Genomic DNA, 22,657 nt, shown 5'->3' with positions numbered 1-22,657 from the left:
TTGTCAGCTATTTATCAGCCTTTTTTTTTTTTTTTAATGGCTTGTCTCTGTTGCTTTCTAAGTGAAGGGGAGCAAGACAGCATGAACTCTGCTCTTGACAGCAGCTCAGGTTCTGATACCATCTGCCACCTAATCCACTTCCAAGGAAGGGTCTGACGTCTGTGTGCATGTGTGTGCACATATAGGCTCCCCACGTAGCCATACATCATTTCAGCAGACTCATACTGACCAGCTCGCAAGCGCCAGTTCTTTTACAAGAATTAGCCTTTGATACTTCTTTTCTTCCTCCTGCTTTAGATTTCCCTGATTCAGTTTGACATACTGTGGTGGGAGACTAGGGAAGGGGCTTAGGAGTTGAAACTGGAGAAGATTTCCTCAAAAATTGAACACTTCACTGTTTTTCTACGTAGCCTGGCTCTCTGAGGTGCTGGACTTTCAGATATTTTTTTTTTTGACTTTTCCTGGAAGTTATGAGTGTGGGATGCATGGATTTCTTTTTCAAAAGCAGCAGGAAACAGAGCAGGTGTAAATTGTCCTTGTCAGGCACTTTGGATAGCTGGTAAGTGGGCTCTTGCAGGAATTGTTGAATTTTAACCTTTTCAGTGACATAATGGCCAGTCTTGTTTGCGGTCTGCAAGCACTGAATGTGCTTCAAGCTTTCTAGATCTCCTTCCTCTAATAATACATGAAGAATGACACTTATCACATGTGATGCTGCGTTGTATGTGCTGATCTTTTTAGATGCACTGTATTCAACACAGTTCACTGATTGTACTGGATCGTGTTTGCTCATGGCATTCAGTAGTGTGCACTCGCAGTGCTGTGGAAAATGGCTTGACACAAGATGGGAAGAGGGACTTTGGGAAGGATGGGAGGGATGGAACAGTATGCATTCAGAAATGCTTGTAGTCATCAGTTATGCCACTTTTTTGGGCTATGGTAATGAATGTTTGAATTAGCTTCTGGAAAACAGTAGTGCTCTTTACTGCTGGGTGGCTCTCATACCTGAGTGTTGTAATTTCTTCCTCCTGGGTGCCCATACATAACCCTTTCCTCTGCTTTGAAAGGGTCTCTGTTGGAAAATCTGGGGGTTTATCCTGGCTGAGGAGGAAGGAATAGTACTCCCTTCAAAAGTGAATGCAGTCTTTTCAAAGGCATCCCTACCTCTGCCAAACAAGGGGCCAGGAATTAAACTTGCCTGTAAAGCCGATCAGAGTTCTGCCATGTAATGCAGAGGATTTCACCCAGGGCTTCCAGATGGATCTGGAAAGACTGCCATCATCTGCAGGGGGCTTTAGATCAGGCTCAGTTAAAGCTCTCAGTGGTTCCTGTGAAGTCCTGCTTTGTTTTGTTTTTGGATTTCCCCCTCCCCTCCACCTTTGTAGACCCTCTCCCTCATTTTCCAGGCACATGCTAATGGCAGGAGGTTACTTGCCTGTGTGACCTTCACAACAATTTCTGCATGGTACCAAGCATGGACCAGAGGAATCCTGCTGTTCAGATCAATCACAATGCACTTCATCAATCACATTTAAACCAAAATGTAAAAGAAATAAAGTTTCATACTGAATAATGATCATTAATTAGGAAAACAAAGGAACTTCATGTTAATTGGAGATAAATTTCTAAACAAAAACTAATCAACAATCTTTGCTAAGTGCTTTTTATTCTTCTTGTAACAGAAAAATTATTTTTTGATTCTGAGATTACTTGTGGAGGTATTCAAAAAGAGGTTTATATTAATACCATATTGACATGTATTGATGAAACCTGAAAACTTATTTCCCTTTCCTATTGCAGAATATTGCTTTCATTTGTCACTTCTAAAGGAGGCAGGGGAATAATTCTCCGCCCTCAGGTAGCAATTTAAGATTGATCTGATTAATCGATTGTCTGAAATATTATGTCTTCAAGAACTTATCTTCCAACCCTAGTTTCAGCTCTTGTGTAGGATCACATCCTGTCCTCAACAAGATGCTTGTTATTTTTGAAAATGAGTTCTCCAGAACAAAGTAATAGTTGAACTGGCAGAACTGTGTGATGCTGTGGTTTCGTTTGGAGGATGTTGTCCTTCACATTTTTGCACTTGTCCTTTGCACATGTAGGTAAAATAGCAGTGTGCACGTAGAGGAACTGGACTTCTGAAGTAATGGCTTTTTTTTGTTTGAGCATTCAGTAATTTTTCAGAGAAATACGTATCTACAAGGCAATGGAAGAAATGGTAGTGTTATGGATGTGAGAACTGTGCTTCATTTTGAATTCATAGTATTTAGAAAGTCCTTCCTTTCCTACTAGGTTTGTTTTCCAATAGAAAGTGTCTTCTAATGACTACTAATTAATACTGATATATTGGTCATCTAAAAGAAAAACAAAACTTTCACTGCTGAAAACTCTCTCGGGAATTAGAAAGCACTCCCTTCAGTACTAGAAAGTTTAGCAATTTGTTGTTTTCCAGTTTTATCTCTCTGCTTCTGTGTGTCTACCATTCTGTCTCAGCATGGGGATTGTGTCTCGTAAGCATAGACCTTTGCCAGCCTTCCCTTGAGGTTTTGACAGACCTGCACAGGGAGGGATGAAGAATTCCCGTGCGCATAGGTATTCCCTTTGGGCCTCTAGCCAAGTAGCAAGGAGCCCAGGAGGAAAGCTGGTCCTCATGGGAGGTGCAGACTGATCTTGCAGTTGAAAGCTTGGAAAATCCTAAATAAACTCCTGGAAAAGTCTGAATGTTTGAACCAAATCTGGACATTCTGGGGTACAATTTCCAGAAGGATTTCATGCATGTAAGCAAAGCCATGTTGTCTGAATGCAGATTTTCAGAAGGCTCTTTAGTTGTCTTATTGCAGTCAAGGTTATCCAGCACTACTGATAAACTGAAATGCTAAGAAAAAACAAAAGTCCAAACAAAAGACAGAGGTGAGACTCCCTCTCCCCTTGCAACATTGGGAGAAACTGTTGGAGAAGAGGGGCAACAGGGGATACTGAACATGCTTCTGGGTCTGGCAGTTTGCAATAATTCTGGCTGTATCACCTGTTTCACAGCTAGGTGTGCTGTTCTCTGTGGAGATAAATGCTTCACTGCCACTGTTGATTTTGTTAGTGAAAATAACAATTTCTGAATGTGCGTGAAGTTGAAAATTGATTATATGGCCTTTTTTTTTTTAAAAAAAAAGCAATAATGTTGGATACCTGTGTTGAGACCAATAAGCTAATTTGCTGAGCCTGGGTATAGTCATCTTTGAAAATGGTGTCCCTTTCAAGTCTGTTTATTTGCTGAATGTTTTACTTCAAAATAACTTTGAAAATGTAAGTAATAGGAAGTGACATCTTTGTTCCCCTTGTTTTGGGGGAAATGGTGGATACACTGTATATTTGCTTGTTTTCTCATCTGTAAAATGCATATATATGTTAATTATGGTCAACATTTCATAAATTGTTTTAGGCTGAACATTTTTAACAACTTCAGTCTTCGCCGATCAAAGGTAAAAACACAGGTCAAATTATTAACTGCAACTGTACAGGCAATTGAAAGGCATTTTTTTCCACTTGGTTGGTAACTAAAAGTCTAATTTGCCATAGCTCCTTAAAGGTGACGGTAGTAATTGCCTACACTGGAAATTTGTGTCAGTTCTTGGTTGCACAAAACCTAGATTTGTGCTACTGTTGGTTTTTTTTCTGTTGGTTTTTTTTGTGGTTTTGTTTTGGTTTTTGTTTTGTTTTTTAAATGAGGGAAAGAAGTGATCTGAAATACCAGTGAGGAAACTGGAAGTCTGATGGGAATCTTTAATCTATGAGAAGTACAGCTTAATTCTATTTTCATATTTCAAAATTTTCAGGCAGAAGCAGGTGGCAGATTCAGAGTGGCAAGCTCTGATTTGTGTGTGTTTGTGGTGATCTCAAGGCAAACTTCAGTTTTCTGGTACAATTAAATTGAAAATCAAGTTGTTAACCTCATAGAAATATTTGTTGCACACAAATTTGAGATTTTTACCTCAAACCCAAAACATTACTTGATATTACTTTCTCTTAATACTCTGGGGCTTTGATCTGCATGTCCCTGGTTTATATAAAGCAACTTGAGAACCTGAGGAGTGGCAGATCACCTAGACCGGATGATGCTCATCTCAAATTACTGCAGGGAATAAAGTGTGAAATAGCAGAGGTACTGATGAGGACATGTGATATATCCTGAAAAATCAGCAGCTGTTCATGACAGCTGACAAAGCACCACTGTGAGATCTACCTCCAAACTGGAACAGCAAGGTCCCAGAAATCAGGAGATGGGCACACTGCCTTCTTGCTGCAGGGGGACTGAATGAGAATCTCGGGATAGTGCAGTGCAATGACTGGCCGGGAGTAAATCTGGTGTCAAATTGCCGTTTAATTTGAAAGGAGGAATCTTACACCTGTTAGACTTTGTAAGAATGAAGTTGCACAAATGTGGGATTACACATGAACACAGAATAGGGACTGTGTAGTGTAGGAGACTTGAGTTACTAGGTTTTTCAGAAGACTTCTTTGAGTAAGTTGTGTCAGGACTTAGAGTACACATCATGAAATGATGACAATAACAATTAGGAATTGAATATAATTTCTGCCAGCTCTCATCTCTGTCCTGCCAATGATATGCTTATTTTTAGATAGTAGGTTCTTAAATTCCTGTTTGGTTTGGTTTGAAGCAGTACATATATTTCGTATTTCACCCTGGAGGTGGATGAACACAGCTCATCAGGGTATCCTTATTCTTTGATTTCTTGGAGATCTGTGTGCAGTGGGATGCTTCATCAAATGTTCCTAACACTTGAATAGTCCCCAAAACCCCGATGCAACCAAATCCTCAGACAAGTGCAGTCGGGACACATTCTCTTAAAACTCCAGATAAGTATTTGTGCCCATGCCAAATGCTGCAGGCACACGAAAGCTTAAGTATGCAGAGTGCTGTGGCTTCGTTTAAAGGAGTCTGGGAGCATCTGTGTAGTTTGCAACTCTTGGATGCCACTGCAGCCCCCTGCTCTCAGCAGCACTGATGTTAAATGGTAATCCAACTGGCATCTGAAGAACTCCATGGACTTTAGACCCTGAGCATCCCCTTCGTTTAGGAGGGGTGATCCCTTTACATGATAATATCAACGCACTGAGATAAAGCTGAATGTAGAAATTTCCATCCATTTGCCAGCCTGTGTGTTCTTTGGAGAAGCAGAGCATTTCATAGGCCTGTCAGCAGTGAAGTTTTCATTTGCAGTAAATTCGTATTTGAAAAAAGGGAGAGGAGTAAGTATTTGGTAGAGACAAAGGATGGCAAAAATCTACAAGTAGATTTTGGTGCACGAGCAACTATGTATCATGGTGACGTTCTCTAAATGTCAAGTAATGCACGCTGGCAAAAATGGTCTAAATTCACATGTAGTGATGTGCTCTGAAGCTGTGGGGTTCTCCAAGAAGTAAGTCACTGTGGATATTTCAGTGAAGATATCTAAACAGAGTGTTACTGCAGTTGGATAAAAAAGGAAAAAAGACTGAAGACGGCATTACTGAGGAACACAGAGGAGGGAAAGTAGAAATTTCAGTGAGTATCTGGGTTCATCCATGTCTTCTGTAATTTCTCAGGGATCAGTCTCTCCTGTAATAATATTATTCTACTTTAAAATAGTCAGTGAAAGAATGTACTTTAACTGTAATTAATCAAAAGCAGCACTGAGGTAAGAAGACTTTGCCTAACTCCTACTTTTGTCTTGTCTGCACAGATCTTGAATGAAACTTGCCAGGTGTTTCCATATTGACTGAAATTCTCTTAACTCAAGGTCTTCCCTGAGCTTCAGGGTAGAAAATGTTGGTCTAATCATTCTGAATTGTGAATGAATCACTGGAGTCCTTTGGCTGGAGAGGAGCTCCTACAAGGAGCACAGTGCTCTGCTGCCAAAGATCTTTATTTGTTCTGTTGATTTAAAGCATCTGAAATGCTTTATTTTGTCACTTCTCTGCTCTCTTTTCTGGTGAATATGTATGCAATTGTGAGGAACCAAGAGAAGCTCACGTGGCCCTGTATTTGAGTGGGGAAACTGCTATTTTAATTCAGGCTTGAAAAAGATTATTTTAAAACTGAAGATTGTGCCCTTAGCAAAAGCATTGGAGGTGTGGGAACATGGAGAAAGTATAGGGATTGGTACACTTAAGCCTTTATTGAATTCTAGGTTGGGATTTATGCCCCTTCACAGGAAAGAAATAGCCAGTCATCTGGATATTTTGGAAAGACTGATACAGGGCAGGGCAGAGCATATGATGCACAACTCGGTTTCTGTCCATGAGTGTAAGGTCTGAGATTTTGCTTACAACAGGAATGTGTCTCGTGTTGCTGTATTCAGCAGGTGGTGTTAAAATGAGTGTGGCTGGTACAAAGCAGTACTAAAAGCACTCAGCAGTCCCTGATGGCAAAAATCTCTGCCCAAAGCGAAAACCACTACATAGGTGCAGTTGTCCCCCTCGCCTCCCTGGAGATGAGGCTGGGAACTAACTCCCATGGGCTGGGTGAGCAGGGTTGAGCTCAGGCAGGGAGGTGAGCACTGTGACAAGCTGTGGAAGCTCTTGTTATTCAAATAGATGGGTTTGATGTCTCACTAGCAATATTGGCAATTCACCGGTCTGTCTCAGAAAGGCTGTTGGGTCTAGGCATGTAGCTGCAGTTTCTCTTCTCTTGACAGACAAGGAGGCCATCTCAGTGCAGTGTTTATGTGCAGCCTGACAGTTCACTTTCCTATACACTGCTGTGTACGTTTCCAGGTGGATCTCTTCTGCTTCAAAGCAAAGTAGACAGATGACCTTTCTGCATGGCTGCTTTACCTCATATGGACTGTGCACTCTGTAGGATGTTTTAGTGAGAAAATTAGCATGCAAAATTGCTAGGTATTATTTAAGAGTTGGTTTTTTTTCTTTCCTTGGGTCTTCATATAAATCACCCTGTGCCAGCAGACCTTATGTTAGGATGTGACTTACATGGAAGATGTTCCTAAAAGTAGTTACAGAACAAAATTGATTCTTCAGTTCTTCACTATTTACTGCTTAGAAGCTCATTGACCTTAGGGGTCAGTTCATATTTTGATGAACTTGTAAATATGTGGTTATTTCCTGTATAGTGCAGAAAGGGTATTACCTGAACAAAGTGGGACCTTGATCAGTTTAGGATTACATTCTATGGGAAAACACAAAACTGCTGTCATTATAGAGTCAATAAACCCTTGACTTGATCTATACTGACATTTTTCTGGGTTGCATCCTCTTCTGCCATTCTGTATGTGGGATGAAAATGGCTTTCTGAGAGTATTTCTGCTGATATTAATGTCGGTGTTCCTAAACACAGAACAAATCCAAATGTTCTGGGCTTCAGTTATAGCCCAGCACTTCTTGGTCCTGGTCAGTATGAGACTCAATTCTCTTATAAATTATTTGGCATACATTTGGACCTCTTTCTCAATTTTACCTCAGCCCTGCAAAGGGATAAGGTTCAAACATAGTTAACCATGGTACTTTCTGTTCCATGAGGTGTACCCAAGTTATAGCTTTTTATTTAGCACAGTGGTCTCTTTTGTTGCAGTCATGTCCTATTTACAATTTCCAGGAAAATTTTAATGTCTGTGCTGCTTGCACTAGAAAAACTGTGCTAGCAACAATTTTTGCCTTTCATCCACAGGAGAAGGATCTTTTTCTTTGTTTTATAACTATTTTCCTTTGCTGTTTAAATATACTTCTATGGAAAACAAATTTAAATCTGTATTGTCCTTTCTATGATGAAAATCATTGATGCAGAAGAGCTGTAGTTGTACTCTTAGATCAGGGATGCTGATGCTCTGAAGGAAAGAAGGAAAGGAAGGCTTCAGAAGTGCACTTTAATTTAGAGATGTGTGTGAATTTGAATAGATCTACAATGCTTCTTGTAAAACAATGCAGAACTGAAGTCTACAGGGCTTGAAATTGGAAGAAGTCTGAGACAACAAATGGAGCTATTCGGCTGTATAGAAAATGATTGTCTGCACAGCCCAGTGAACTGAGGGGAATTGCAGGAATAAAAAAATATATTCAGCTGGGTTTCCAGACCTTTTTCTTCATTGTGAGTGCTTCTTGTGAAGCCCTACTAGTGGGCTAAAATAACTTAAGTCTCTTTGGTGAATCCTCCTTAGCAACTCAGTTTCATGCTGTTAGAGGCTGTGAGCACCTTCACTTTTTTCTCATTTGTGCAGTCATTCCTAGTTTCCTGCAGACACCTGGGACATGCTGGCCTTGCTGGTGAAGGGGTGTGGGGCAGTTAGTGTGTCAGAGTTAACTGGCAGCTGAAAGGCAGCCTGTGTCTGAACAGTCTGGCGGAAGCAGCTATTGAGGCACACTTTGCATTTAATCCAAAAACATTTAAATCTATTTAAGCTAAATATGCACAAAGAAAACTTTGACCAATGCTTGCTACCTCTGTTTTATACAGTATTTGAGTTGTATCTGTAAGAAAGGGAGATATTTATTTGCATGTAGCTAAGTCATGTCATTCCCTTGCACCTCAGCCTCCAGAAATGCTCCAGGAATTATGAAAACTACTGCCCTTTTACAGCTACTTTCTTTGAACCACCAGTAACTAACCATGAGCAAGAGCTGTGGTATGTTACAGCTTTAGGGGCGAGTGGCTAGTGCTTTATTTCCCGTACATGTGAGCTTTGAGATAACTGGGAATCCTCTAGGGATTTGGATTTACTATTGATATGCAGACAAATCCCTAAGCCTGAGTGTAAAACTGCTCAAAGCTGGAGATGGGTTGAAGTGGCAGTATTTAGTCACGCTATTTCTAGTTCTGCCAAAGATGTTTGTTTATTTTATGATCTGATTGACATAATGTATCTGCATTTTTTTTTTTCTGAACAGTATTCTTCTTAGTCTAGAAGAAACTAAATTGTACTGGCCTGTGGATGAAGGTTCTTGGTCTGATAACTGATCAAAGAATAAGACTAGAGGCAAATGATCAGGTTTTGGTCTAGAGGGATGTTACCAGGGATTCATGTGGAGCTAGAATCATTGTTGCTAAACGCAGTCTTGGAAATTATTTGGAAACAGGAATTAAACTATAGGGTGCTGAAACTTGTCTCTAGACTATTTAAAATGAGAATTAATTGTTGAGTTGCAAAAGGATTACTTGTAGTGAATGGACTATAAAATGGGGGTTAGAGCTGCTTTTCTCCATCTGTATTACTTTGCAGTTAATTCAGGCAAGGAGGGACTGTACATGAGTTATTACCCATTTGGAGAGAGATTTAGTAGTTGCTGTAGATAATTCTCTGAATATTTCTGCTTACTGCTCAGAGAAGCAAGTAGAAGTCAGAGAAGGCAAATAGAGCAATAGTAATTTGATCAGTGAAACTGAACAGTTTATGGATGAGAAAAGACTTGATAGAAAAAGTTCTACCAGCTTGGAAGGCATGAGGAGCAAACAGAAGGCAGGTAGGGAATGCTAATTTATCTTTTCCTATGACGTAAGAGCCAGAGAGCATCAAATAAACTTGTCAAACAGATTTAAAAGAATGGGAATTATTTTTGCTCATGATTCAATATTATGTGGTGGATCTCATTGCCACACAAAGTTATGAAGACAAACATACCTGTATTAAAAGACCAAATAAATAAACACTGTAAAAATCCATCAGTGAGCATGAAGTGGGAGGATTTGATGCAGTCCATCTCAAGGAGACCCAAACTTTGCTTTGCTAAAGGCAAGATGGAGATGTGGCGGGCAATATACCTTTGTGCTTGCCATGTTCTTGTGCTCTCTCTCTAAGCATCCAATACTAACTGGTTGTAGGCAAAAGCTGCTGGCTAAGGTGATCTCAGTAAGACCGTTCTTTTTGTCTTGGGGTCTGTCTACAGTAGACAGACGTGAGATTATTGTGCCCTTTGCCCTGAGCTAGTACAGACTGTGAGTTGGATCCTGCTGGCTCAGAGTGGTTCAGCATGCTGAGTGGGCTGACAACCATCCACATGAGGTGGTACAGATGTGGAGGTGGTTGCTGTTGCAGAGGCATCAAGACTGTGTGTGAATTCTGAGCTGAGATGGGGACCACCCTTGCCACACTCTCCTAGCATTTCCCTACTAGTCACCTTAGTTGATATGTTACTTGGAAGAACCTAATTCCTTTCCTCTCCATAAAATATTATGTAGGGAGCCAATATTTCTTAGTGTGGGGCCAGGTATCTAAAAATATTTATGCATCAAAACACATGAATCTGCTTCTGCCTTGAGCTTTTGTTCTGGAGCCTATTTTCCTACGGATTGTTCCTGCTGTGCTTCAGTGTTTCAATTTGTGCAGAAAGCTTGACTTTAACTGTGTGGTTTAATGCTCTAAAACCAGTTAGCAACTGCAGAGAAAGTTCACTAAGCTTGAAATAATCCATGTTACCCACATGCTTCTAGTTCTACTGTTGAAGGCATGTAGCCCATGCACAGAAAATCCCTTGAACTTCATAAAGATCAGTCTGAAAGAAGGAATTTTGCTGAGCTACCAGACAGGGAAACATTTGAATCTGTCAGATCTGTTGTGTTAGCAAAGCAAGAGAACAGGAATGGAAGCTGTTTTTCCCCCTCACTTTCCTGATGCTTCATTGCAGAGCTGTGCAGAATGATGCGGGCCACTGCACATTGATGTTACTCTGTTGTGCCATTGCAGTTTGTACCAGCTGAAAACAGGATTTGTGAGGAGTTCAGAGGTTGCTTTTTGGTCAAAGTTGTAGTGAAGGTTTTTTGCAAGGCAGTGTCATCGACTTCAGTGAGCTCAGTTCATATCCATTTGTCCTTCAGCATGTGGCACCCTAGAGATCCATGCCAAAAAGAGATTCTCTGCAGAAGCTGGCACATCGTTTCCAGGAAAACCAATGAAAAGTACTTTCCAGTTCCTCTATCTGTGTACGCAGTGCCCTCCACCAGCCCTCTGAGGTTTGGCTGTTATGTTAAGGAAGAGTAATGTGGTTTAAAGAAAGAAAACATTGGCTTGTTGTAAACCTCATCTCTTTGCTACAGTTTCCAGCTGAGAAGTGTTTTTTTGTTTTTTTCGTTCCTTTTATTTTTTTTTATTTTTTTTTCTGAGCCTCTTCTTTGACTGGTTGTAGCTGGAGTTGAAGGAGAAGTCAAGGTGGTCCCCTCAGTCCTACAACAAACTGTACACAGCTCCCAAGTTTTGAGAGGGTCGGGTGATTTTTCAGGTACCTTAATCTACCTCTGATCTCAAGGATCTCATTGTCTTGCAAACTAGAAAGAAGTAGTGTTTTGCTTTGCCTATACAAAGCGATGTGTGGGGAGAGGAAAAACCTAAACACCCCTGCCCCAACCCATCCCAAAACTAATAAAAAAAAATCCCAAACCAACAACCAAAACAAAACCAACCAACCCCCAAACCCAAAAATGTAGGGAAAACAGGTCTTAAAAGAAGAAATGTGTGCTCGAGAAGAAAACAAGATATCTGAAGAACAGAATTCACTCTTAGCTGTGTATAAAGTACCAAAACTAAGGTGCATGGGGTAAGATTATATTGTCTCTGATTCATTGCTCCTTTCAAGGAGGTTTTCTGCACCCTTGTGCTGGTATCTTGAGGGTTGTCATAGAAAACAACCTTTCCTGGCATTGGCATGTTGGGGGAAGACTGCTGCCCCCGCTCCCCGTGTAGTCCAGGGCTGGCCTTTCTAACCTGGAGCAGCTGGTTTATCACCCTCCATGCAGATCAGGATCATCGGGCTTGGAATGTCCCCCTTTAGCTTGGTGAATCCTGCTCAGTATGAGCCTTTAGAGGTGCAAGTAACGTATGGTATGGAAATAGGAGCATTGATCAGTGGAGGCTGGTGCTACCTGACCTGTCTCTGTCCGGTTCTGAGAGCAGCTGAGGAATGGCGTGGGTGGCACCCGCTTAGGGTAACAGGTCTTGACACATTTGTGGCTGCAACTACCAGCCAAAGGAGCAGCCAGTGTCCTTTGCCTGCTCTCATGTATCTTGTACATCTGTTTGGCACCTCTCAGCTCTAGTAGCGAGGGCTTGGAGAATGAGTGGCTTATTGCTTTAGCTGGCTGGAGAGATGAGATGTTTTCCTCCCAGTTACCTCAGCCTAGAAAAAGAAAAGCTGTAGGTCTTGTTAAATATCACTTTCATCTAAGATACATGAAAATAAAGTTTTAGGGGACTTTAATTCTGTTCTTCACAGTAGGGGTGCCAGTTGAGTGGGATTTGTTAGTCATTAGTGTAATACAAGTTAACAAGGATATTCTGATTTGCCTGAAATGAACAACCTGGAAAAATCACATGAAAAGATTGATTACATGGGGTTCCTTCTTTTCTGTTTAAAGTTTGTGAGTTCACACAAGGACCTGCCCTTTTGGCTGCTCATTTTCAGAACCCTTCTGAGGTATACCCAGTGCATAAAACAGCCTCCCAGCATGTTATATATCATAAGGTAATGCGTCAAACTGAGAGAAAATAGATACTTTGACAGAAAGTTCTGCACTTAAAGAAGCAACATACCTCCTTGCTTCTAATCTTTTTGGTTAGGTATTTAAAAAAATATTTCCCCACAAAGGCCATTTATTGCTAACTCTGTACCAGCAAAAGTGGGAAATGTAATAATTGTTTTGAATTTGAAAAGTCTGGGAAGGATGAAAGGTGGTACAAGTAGTATGGTTTGTTAGTGAGGGCTGCAAGTGGTAGGCGTGTGGTTTGGTAGCTATTGCCTTTTTTGGTTTATTTTTGATAAAATGCTCAGTTCCCCTTTTTCCAACACTATGCTTCAGTTTCCCGTTTCCCCCGCTTTGACTCTTGGCCTACATGATAATTAGGTAAAGAGAACAAAAGCTATGCTTACCTACTTTTCTATAAGTAACGCAGGAGAAGTAGGCCCTTAGAAGGGATTTAAAAGGGAAGAGGATAATGATTTAAATTGACACAGGAAGTAAACTAAGGGGATACAGAACCAAATATCTGTGGTGGATAACAAGGAGAGTAAAATAATGAAAATGAGGGGAACATTCAAGTCACTTGTGTTTTTGAAGGGAGCGCTGGTAAAGAGGCCTGTAAGGAAACTAAATCATGCTTTAAAGCACTTTTGACATGGAAGAACACATCACATACAAGAAAGACTCTATTGTCAATAATGCATTTAATTTCAATTTAAATCAATTTGACAGGCCAGATATTCCATATGTGTGTCTATTAAAAATGAGAAACTTTTTTTTTTGGGGAAAAGACACTTCATACCTCTTATATGATATTTGTATTTGGTACTGTGTTGTGTGTGCCTAAGTGGAAAATCAAGATTTTTCTTTTTATCCTAGGTCTCTTTAGTGAGAATATCCTCCCCCTTGACTACTGAACCTGTATGGAATTAACTTCATTTGTCTGAAACAGCCTGGGGGGACCATCTAGGACTCCAACAGACCTTACATGTCAAAGTAGCTCTTATATTTTCTCTCTCATTCACATTACCATTGCAAATCTTTGTGTTCTTTGTTCTTCTTCTTTTCTAAATGCAGTAAGAGATGATTTATATTAGGGAGTTCTTGAGGTTTTTATTTTTTTTCTGGAAGCTCCAAAGAAAACAGAAAGTAGACAAATTGTTTGGCAAAGTAAGGTCATGCTGAGAGGGGAGGTTGTAGCATTTTAACTTCTGAGATAAATTTAAACTCAGTGTTAATCTGGATGCTAATATTTCTAAGGACATTACTTTTCTTAGTGTAGTTTAGCTGCTCAGGGTGAGGTTTGAATGTCCAAAGCCAGGGCTTCACACAGGAGGTGTGTTCTCCTGTGACTTTTAGATGAATGGAGCTTTCCTGGGTGGACACGGGTGACAGCTTAAAAAAAACGAGGTCACTTAAGAGGTCTCACTTTCTTTGTTAAAACCTGTTCTCCCCATGCACTGTCTCAGCGTGGGTGAGGAGCTGGCATCTCCCTAACACACTCTGCAGTAGTTTGCGGAGGTGCTGTGGGAGCTGTTAGGAGCTGTCCTGGGTTGTCCCCAGAGCAGGATTTCTAGGATGTGGACATATAGTAGCTGTGAGGTCAGACTGCTGTCTGGTCACTGCTGGGCTCGAGCCTGTGGCATAGCCTGTCCTCCTCTCCCACCCTGTGTGTCCCTGTTGACTCCCTTTGTCTTGCCCTGTGCCCTCTTTGACTCTTGTCTCTGTCCTCAATCTGAAGGTCTAACTCTAGGCTTAACTGCCAAATAACGTTGATTGCACTAAATTCATAAGGTTATTTTTAGCTTTTTAAGTTATTAGGTATTTTTTGAAAACGGTACTGTGCATCTCTTTCAAAATAGTGCCTTTTATTTAAAAATGAACCAAATTGTTCACCAGGGCTCTACTCTAGTAGAACCACTCTTCCCTCACTGAAACCTGCTGGTAGTAGATTAAGTATCGCTGGAAAGTATTTTGTAACACTGACTGCCAGATTCGGTGGTGTATTGCATTCAACCGTTAACATGAATTGTTAGTGGTGGGCAGTGGTTGTATAAACAAATATAACTGAGGGCACTAGCCCAAAAGCAGTTAACTGCAATAGGTTGAATTAATGCAGAAGGAAAGGAAATCTCAGCAATGAGGATATACGTTGGCTAGTGGATGGAACTGGGATGGGAATTTGCTAGTTGTGCTGGGATTTTTCTACCTGTGACAGCTGTCCCAAAGAATCGGATCCAATATTGCTGCTATTTTGTGTTTCCTCTGAAGCAGTCTACATGTACCAGCAATGAAGGCACACTTCTGGAGAGACCCAGCCAAACTGGGGCATCAATTCTGACACAGCAATGTGCATTGGTAACTCCTGTGGCAAAGGAAAAGATACATTTTTAAGGTAGATAAAATTGACTTGCAGCACAGAGACACTGTTACTCTTGCTGAACATATTTTGTCATTCCTTAGTCTGCTGCTCATTGTATTTGTTGTTATACTATGTAGGGCTGATTAGCTTTGGCAACAAAGCTGCAAACTCTTAGCTTCATACTTCATACTGTATACCATGAGATATGCAAAAACTAGTTGGGAATGTTCTGAGCAAAATATGTGTAATTAAGTGATTTAGAACACACTGTGATCCATTAAAATGAAGTCTTGGGTGGGCTATTGCACATACTGCTGTATGTATGTGTTAAGGTAATAAGATGATTGTCATAAAGCATGTGTTGGAAGGAGGAAATGGATCCATGGCATACCTAAAGCCCTAGAGGTGCATCTGTTTTGGTATTCTGGTTTGACCTTCTGAATTTCACAGAGCAGCATTATGGGTGGATATAAGACAGGCTTTAAAGCATAGGAAGGAGGGAGAACAGACAGACACCCATAATATCTAGCTTCTAAAGCACATCCACCTATGAGAACATAAAGAGATTGTGCTAGCAAGACATTTTGTCGTGTGTCATTTCCCTTCCCCTCTCCCAGTACTCTTTGCTCTGCTCTGCTTTGTTCCTAGGATTGATCTTAACCCATGCTCTGTTTTGATGTGGTCCACATCTCAGTTTTCCCAAAGGAGAAATTGCGAGCTAATCCAGTTGAATTGACAAGACAGGGGTAGTTAAGTGATGTGCTGTACTCCAAGAGTTGGTTTGAGGGTGAGGTGTCATTGAGAGAGATGGGGATGAGACCTGTTACTTGAGGAAGATTGGTCAGAGAGATGAGAGGCCAGGAGTGCAAACAGAAATGCAGCTATTCCTAGGACATGCTGGTGTTCCATTTCTTGATATCTATTTTTTATTTCCCCTGCTCCTCCGCACGCATTCAGTGCACAGGCAGAGGAGATGAAAATTACAAAACTTGCTATTTAATAAAATAATTGTTCACTTGTTATTTAATAACACTTAATATCAAATGACTGGAAGAATTGTAAGCTTTTCTATAGGTAATCCAAATGTAAGATATGACCTTCCTCCTTTCTTTTTTCTGGAAATGAATGCAGTGCAGTCAGCCCCTGGAGTCCTCGAGTCACTGTGTTGGCTTTAAGCTGGAATAATTTAAACCAGAAACATGTCTCTGCAAGAGGAGGAAACAATGCATACCAACAGCCTCTGAACTGCCCATGTAGTGCTTCAAGGGGCAAAAACCAGACTTTTGGGATCCAATTATTCATTATCACATGTTTTATTGGCAGACAGGAGTTATGGGAGGAAGGTGGAGAACTTGCCTGAACTGGAGTTTGGCTTGTGACTTAGGTGACTGCTGCCAATTTAAGTACCTTAAAAGGAGACACTTGAGATTTTTCCTTTTTTCTTCCTCCACCCCCTCACTGATGCTGCAACCACCTTTTGACAGCTTGATGTTGGAACCTATTCCCTTAGCGGCTGACTTCTCTCTGGGTTCCCTTCTTCTGAGTTACCCTAAGTTGCTTGTGAGCACTAGTCTTTCTGCACTAGCTACAATCCTCTTTTAATGGCTATTTTTGCAATACCTACTCTTTGCCCTGTATTTATTACCTTTCTTGTCAATCCTTTGCTTGTACAAGTGGACCTGTTCTTACAATTCTGTTTCAGGGTATTTCTACAGAGTGAGAGTAAAGCTGGTTCAGGTTTGGGCACTCTCCCCAGTAGCAGTACCCCAGGTGACTACCATCCTTGCTGTGATCAAGTGCACTAGCTGATGGCTGCACCTGCAAGGAAGTGGTTCGGCAGGGTGCAACTGTTCGATTTGGGGAGCACAATGCTGAATTACAGCCTTGAATGTTTGTTTACATACTGGATGCACATTCATGCCCTATTGAAAAGGAGCGCTATCAGGACTGCAAAATCAAACATGCAAAAGTTAGGAAATGCCAGGACGCTAATTTTCCCACTGGCTTGCGCATATGCATTATGATTCAGTCTTTAATTACACAGTTGCACACTGTTTTTCCACAGAATTCCTGCTTCCCTCTGTGCACAGGATGTCCTCTGCTATTTGAATGAGAAACTATTCAATATTTTGTTTTCTCCTTATTGTTTCTTATGATTTTTCAGGCTTTGCAATGAGGGAGGAATTACTGATGGTCTTAATGTTTTGTTTTCTTGCTTGTCTTCACCACAGCATAAGTGGCCAGTGTTTCATAAGCACTCTTTGCAGTGGCCCTTATCTGATCCTGGATGCTGTTCTGGCCCCATTCATGAATTGGGAATACAAGAACACTGAGTGTCTTCCTCGGACAAGCAGCCTTACTGGGTGTTTCTGATTTCCTGATCTCTATTAGCTACAAACCTTATTCCCAGCATCACACTTTTAAATCCCAGTCCTACGCTTTTCCTCTTTACTTCTTGGTATGCCCAAGCTGATTCTCCCATGTGAGCTGGTATCTCATCATGTCTTTATAAAAGGTCTTTGTCTTTCATGCTGTTTGGATGTGGCTAGGGTTATCAGCAACAGAGCAGAGTCAGGCTCCTTAATTTCATTTCATCTGGACCTGGATTTAGCAGACCAAACTGGCAACTGTAGTGAAAGGCCTGTTCAACCTCAGTGCAGGTCTCTGGGCAGTTCCGCTCTTTAATTCAGAGCAAACTCTAAAAGGCATGAGACACGTATGAAATTTCAAAGACTTACCCCTTGGGCAAGTTCAAGTGGATTTTCATAAGGACAACAAAAGGTTCTTGTCTGTCACAGAGTCCTCTGTCCTCTGCCAAATTTAAGTTACTGATGCAAAAAAATAGATCAAATAAAAGGTTCCTGAATGTTTTAAACACTGAATACACAATATGGTTTCTTCTGGTTTTGTTTTTGGTTACAGCTAAAGTATTTTTGGTAAAACTGAAAAAAACCGTCATCATCCTGAGGAAGCAACCTGTCATAGGAAAATTCAGCCTGTGTGTTTAAAGGATAGTGCAGCCCATATGCAACTAAAACCAGGGCCTTAGACTGGGAAGTTTTGTCTGGCCTATGAACAGTTGAGTTTGACATAGTAAATGCTATAGTTTTTCTCTTTTCAATGGCTGATTGATGGGTCCTGATTTGATTTTATCTTTTTTACATTACAGTAGTGTCATTGAAGTTAAATATTTTGAAATTAATATTTTTCAGCCATTTTATAATGGTGGCACAGATAGCAGCAACCAGAGGAGGTCACTTTTGGGTCTGCCCAATGCTGGAGCGTCCTATTTCTGTTCCTGATTACCACCATCTCCCAGTTGATGTGCTTGAGTGAGCTTGGGCAGGAAGAGAGTTGCTTTCTGCACCCGTTTGAGAGCTGCCTTCACAGCACAGATTTGTCTCTTTGGGGAGTAGGGCAGTAAATGGAGTGCCCATTTCTGCTGGCCATGCTGAGATTGCTCAGTGAGTAGATGCAACACGGGTGGTGTGTGTATGCCACGTAGCACGGTGCGATGCAAAGACATGAGCAGCTGGTACAGGGTGCAGCACACCTGTGCTACCACAGAGCAACTCTGGGCTTCTTGGCAGGGTGGGTGATGCCAGCCAGAGCGTCATGCTAACACATCTGTATGTCCTCCAGTGCCAGAGCAAGGTCTGTCATCTCAATAGGGAACAGCATGCTGCAGTATAGACTTAAAACTGAATTCTTGAGAGGTGTTTGAGTGGCTTTCAAGACCAGTTAGCTAAACTAAGTTTGGATTCAAAGAAGAGTAACTTACTTTGAAAAATGTCTTTACTGCTTTGCTATTCGGACTCTTGCTCTTTGGGAGCTCAAATCCTGTCTTCCAAACACAATTGACAAGAATATCATTAGCAGGTTGGTCTCTTTTAGTACTCTACCCCTCAACATTCATAACTGTGCTATCTGATTACCATAATGCACCGCGTGTTTCTAATTTTTACTCCAAAGACTGTACACTATTCTAGACTAATGCTCATTTTGCTTTTACTTGTTTTTTAAAGTAAATTGATATGGTAATTTTTTTGTTTTGTTACCTATATGTGGTTTTAAAATCCTCTCTGGAGATATCCTATGCTGGAATAAAGCCCCAAGCCTCTACTAAAATTAATGCTTAGAGAACCACAGGGGAGAGGAAAAAAATAAAGAACAGGAAAGGCAAAGTTGTTTTTACACCCACTCTCCATCTCTTTTCACATTATGTTTGGTCTTGCCTGCTTCAGTGAAATTTCTCCATTTGTTCCCTTTAAGAAGTGCTTTGAGAAGATGCAAACACCAGCCATCCGCTTTCTTTAAGTTGTTAGATTAACACAGCACTCTGTTACCAATAAGCAGTAATAGATGTGGAAAAGAACATGTGGGTATTCTGGCTTCGGGCTTTGGTTTCCTTCAGTGCTCTTGAGTTTTTGTAGGGAGTTGAACAAGCCACTAATGTCATCTTGTTTCCATTTTAATTTCTAAAAGTCAGAATATTATTGTTTCTCTATCATGATGGCACTATTAGAAAAAAATCAATAAATGCCAGAGGTTGCTGAAATACTAAATGCAGCTAAAGTGAAATAAGTTGATTGTTGTTATACTCAGCTGGTTATGTTTTATTTGATTTACAGGTATATCAACTTCAAAGGCAATCCCAGTATAAAATATATTGACATGTAGCTACAGTACCATGATTCATACATTTGCTGTAATCAATATCACAGATTGTGTTTAGTGTTTACATTTCGTCTCTTCGCTGAGTTTACACAAAACATGAAGTTATTTCTAGTCCTGGTCTTTATGTAAAACTGAGTTTTGGAGTCCGAGTTGGCAAAGCACTGCTGCTTTTGATTAGTATGGTCTAAACCAAAACAAATTGACTGCTCTTTTCCTCTGCATTAAGTACTCCATTTCATCAAAGTGTCTTGAGAGTCTTATTTCAATGTCATATAGTTTACTGTCATTGTGACTAGGCTTCAAGCTGATCACTTGCATGATGGTTGATCCAGAATCGGATTGGCAGTTGGTCCTCTGTGGAGGTTGACTTGACTGTATTTCAAATAAAACAAGGGAAAACACCTCAACTGCAAAACAAGTCACCCAAACTTTACTTTTTCACTAGAACGTTTTTTTTTTTTTTTTCAGGTAGTACTGTGTACATATATAATGCATATTACTCTGAAAATTATTCTTGTTCTCTGAACTCCAGCTCTTTATACAATATGGTATAAGTATATATTCTGAAAAATGATAATTGTTTCCAGATTAATATGTAGTATCACTGAGGCATTTGGGAAGTTTTGTATGTAAGATATTTCTTTTGCATATATTTTCTGTTTCCGGTTCACAGTGAAATCAACTGAGACTCTAATGTTCAAACAAAGCTAAACACTCTTAAATGTTTGCTAGTCTTCCATTCTAATCTATGCAGAAGAATTACCTTTGGCATTCCTTCTACCCTGTGGTGCCCTGAGCACACTTTTGTACAGAATTGATAAAAAAATTCTAAGACTTCTAGACCTACTGCCCCAGACCATCAGCATTTGACTTTGTTGTGTTGTCATGGTGTGAAGGAACCCAGGCTTGTCTGCTTTCTAGACTAACTCTATTTGATGGATCTAAATTTAGGAGGAGAAAGGGAACTTTTCTTTTTTCCTTTATACAGTCTCTCTATGGCTTTGCATGCCTAGAAGAACATAATCATATACTAGGTCTGATTTTCATTTCCACAATGTGATTTCTGTTTGGCAAGCCTGCTTACAGATCCAATCTTAATTTCACTTTATTGGTATTAATTCCATGTTAAAAATGACAAAGTTCAGCAGCAGTTCCCAAGAGGTTGGTCCCAGTGACACCTCAGGAGATTCACATTCTGAGTAGCATTGAAGAGGAGGATCTGAAGTAGACATACTTATGTAGGAATAATCAGAAAATATTGGGGGTTGGTATCTCTTTTTAATGTCCTGAAAAATAGTAAATTGGCAGATACTTCCTCTGCTAAATGTATACCTCTGTGTGTGACACGTAGGTTTTATTCATTCTACATAGTGGTTTTTCTCCTCTCAGATCTCCAGACACACAGAAGGATTTCTCTGGTCGAAGTATGGCAAATTGTTTTGTTGTCACTTCAGCACCTGTGTGGTGGGTGATGTTTCTTTGCCCAGGTCCTCTCCTTTGGGTGGGCCCTGTGCAAACTGTTCTTGCATGTTCTTCATTTGAATCCTTCTAAAAGCTCTAGCTCTGCTCAGTGAAAAATTATGATATTGCAGTTAGGACAAATGGAGAGTCAGGACACATTGACACAAATGAATGAGGAAAGTGATGTGACTTAAGTCATCTGCAGTTCAGATCTGCCAGTTTGAAAGTCCTCTCAGCACTGCACAGAGGCAGTGTTATCCCGTGGCTGGGGGATGCAGTGGGGGTCCCGGGGAAACCTGGCTTCTCTTGTCTTGGCCATGGTAAAGGCTGAACCTGGACAAGTCATTTCACGCCTCTGGTTCATTTCCACTTGCTGTTAGACCAATAGTCTTAACAGCAGGGTCTTTCATTTACAGTATACTTTCCTAGCTCAGTAAAGCCTTGATTTTTGGTTTCAACTGGTGCTGTAACAGTGATAATAGCCAACACAGCAATCTAGTGATCCTTTCCAGTCCCCAGCATTTAGCCATGAGTGTCAGGGCTAGATAAAACTGAGATATAGACACATTGAGAGGGGGCTGGAGCATGGCAACACATTTATAGTGTTGCTTTTATTAAAGCTGCCCTTTCTTTCTCCTCCTCCTCCTCTTCCTCCCTCAGATGATGATGACATTGTTTTATTTGTTTTACTTCTATAGTTAGCAAACTTAGTTAGCAAGCGAGATTAAAAATAAAGCAGCAACCCTTCTCTGTTCTAACACTGAGAGCTGTTTCTGCTGAAGCTTTGCAGTTGCAAAAGCGGTATCAAGTCCTACCCCTAACTGGGGAGGTTGTGCTCCAGATTGACACACTGTTGACTAGCTGGTAATTTCTGTCCCCTCTCTCTCTTTTGTGTGACTCCAGGCACCTGATCATTAATGTCATCTTGGTTAAGGAGCGAGGTCTCCATTTCCATGGAAACATGGGGAAATGACTTTGGAATCTTAAAGATCTTTTTATTTATTGGATAGCACTTTCTCTCCTGTTTAAGCCTTTAAAACAAAGAAGCCTACAGTGCTGAAATGTTTTAAGAGATATTGTGTTAAATGAGGTGGACAGTTATAAAAATGACATTTAACTTCTCTGCTCTGTAAACCTGTAAAAATATATCAGCTGGTAGAAAAATCAGCCTAGTTACCCTGAAGCCAATGGAACTAGACCAGTTTACAACAGTCAGGAATTTGTCCCAGAGGTCTGGTAGTCTGTGGGTTAGATTCCCAAGGAAAGTGATGGGACTTTCATGACTTGAAAGCTATAGCTAGACGGGATAAATCCCTGAACAAGTATTGGAAGTATTAGTTCTACTTCAGCTGCTAGATGAACAAGGTCAACTAAAACATTTTTTCTAATTCATTATGCTCATGGATTTCCTGATGCAAGATTTATTTATGTCTAAATGACTTTTTTTTTTGCTTTGTTTAGTGTCAAAGGAAGCCGGTAACTGTGCAGACATTTTTTTTTCTGTAGATCAATATTGGTAGCCATTTAGTATGAGACACATGATATTATAAATGACTATTTTAAATAATAATTCTAATACTGTGAATGCTCGGGCTTGATATATATTTTATATTTTAAGTATTTACAGTACATTTACTGCAAAAGACTAATAAAATACATTATAACATACTTGGTGCCATGAACAGTGCATGGAAAGATGGAAT

At 40.4% G+C, this 22,657-nt stretch overlaps 1 protein-coding gene across 3 annotated transcripts in view; it reads left to right on the top strand.

Annotated features, from left to right (window-relative positions):
- Positions 1 to 22,657, top strand: part of DGKI (diacylglycerol kinase iota) — a 221,565-nt gene that overhangs the window by 40,281 nt on the left and 158,627 nt on the right. The window lies entirely within an intron of this gene.

This window comes from Strix uralensis, chromosome 5 (assembly GCF_047716275.1).
Source record: "Strix uralensis isolate ZFMK-TIS-50842 chromosome 5, bStrUra1, whole genome shotgun sequence".
Lineage (NCBI taxonomy): Eukaryota > Metazoa > Chordata > Aves > Strigiformes > Strigidae > Strix > Strix uralensis.
Note: the sequence above shows the minus strand (reverse complement) of the source record. Positions and strands in the feature narration are given on the sequence as shown.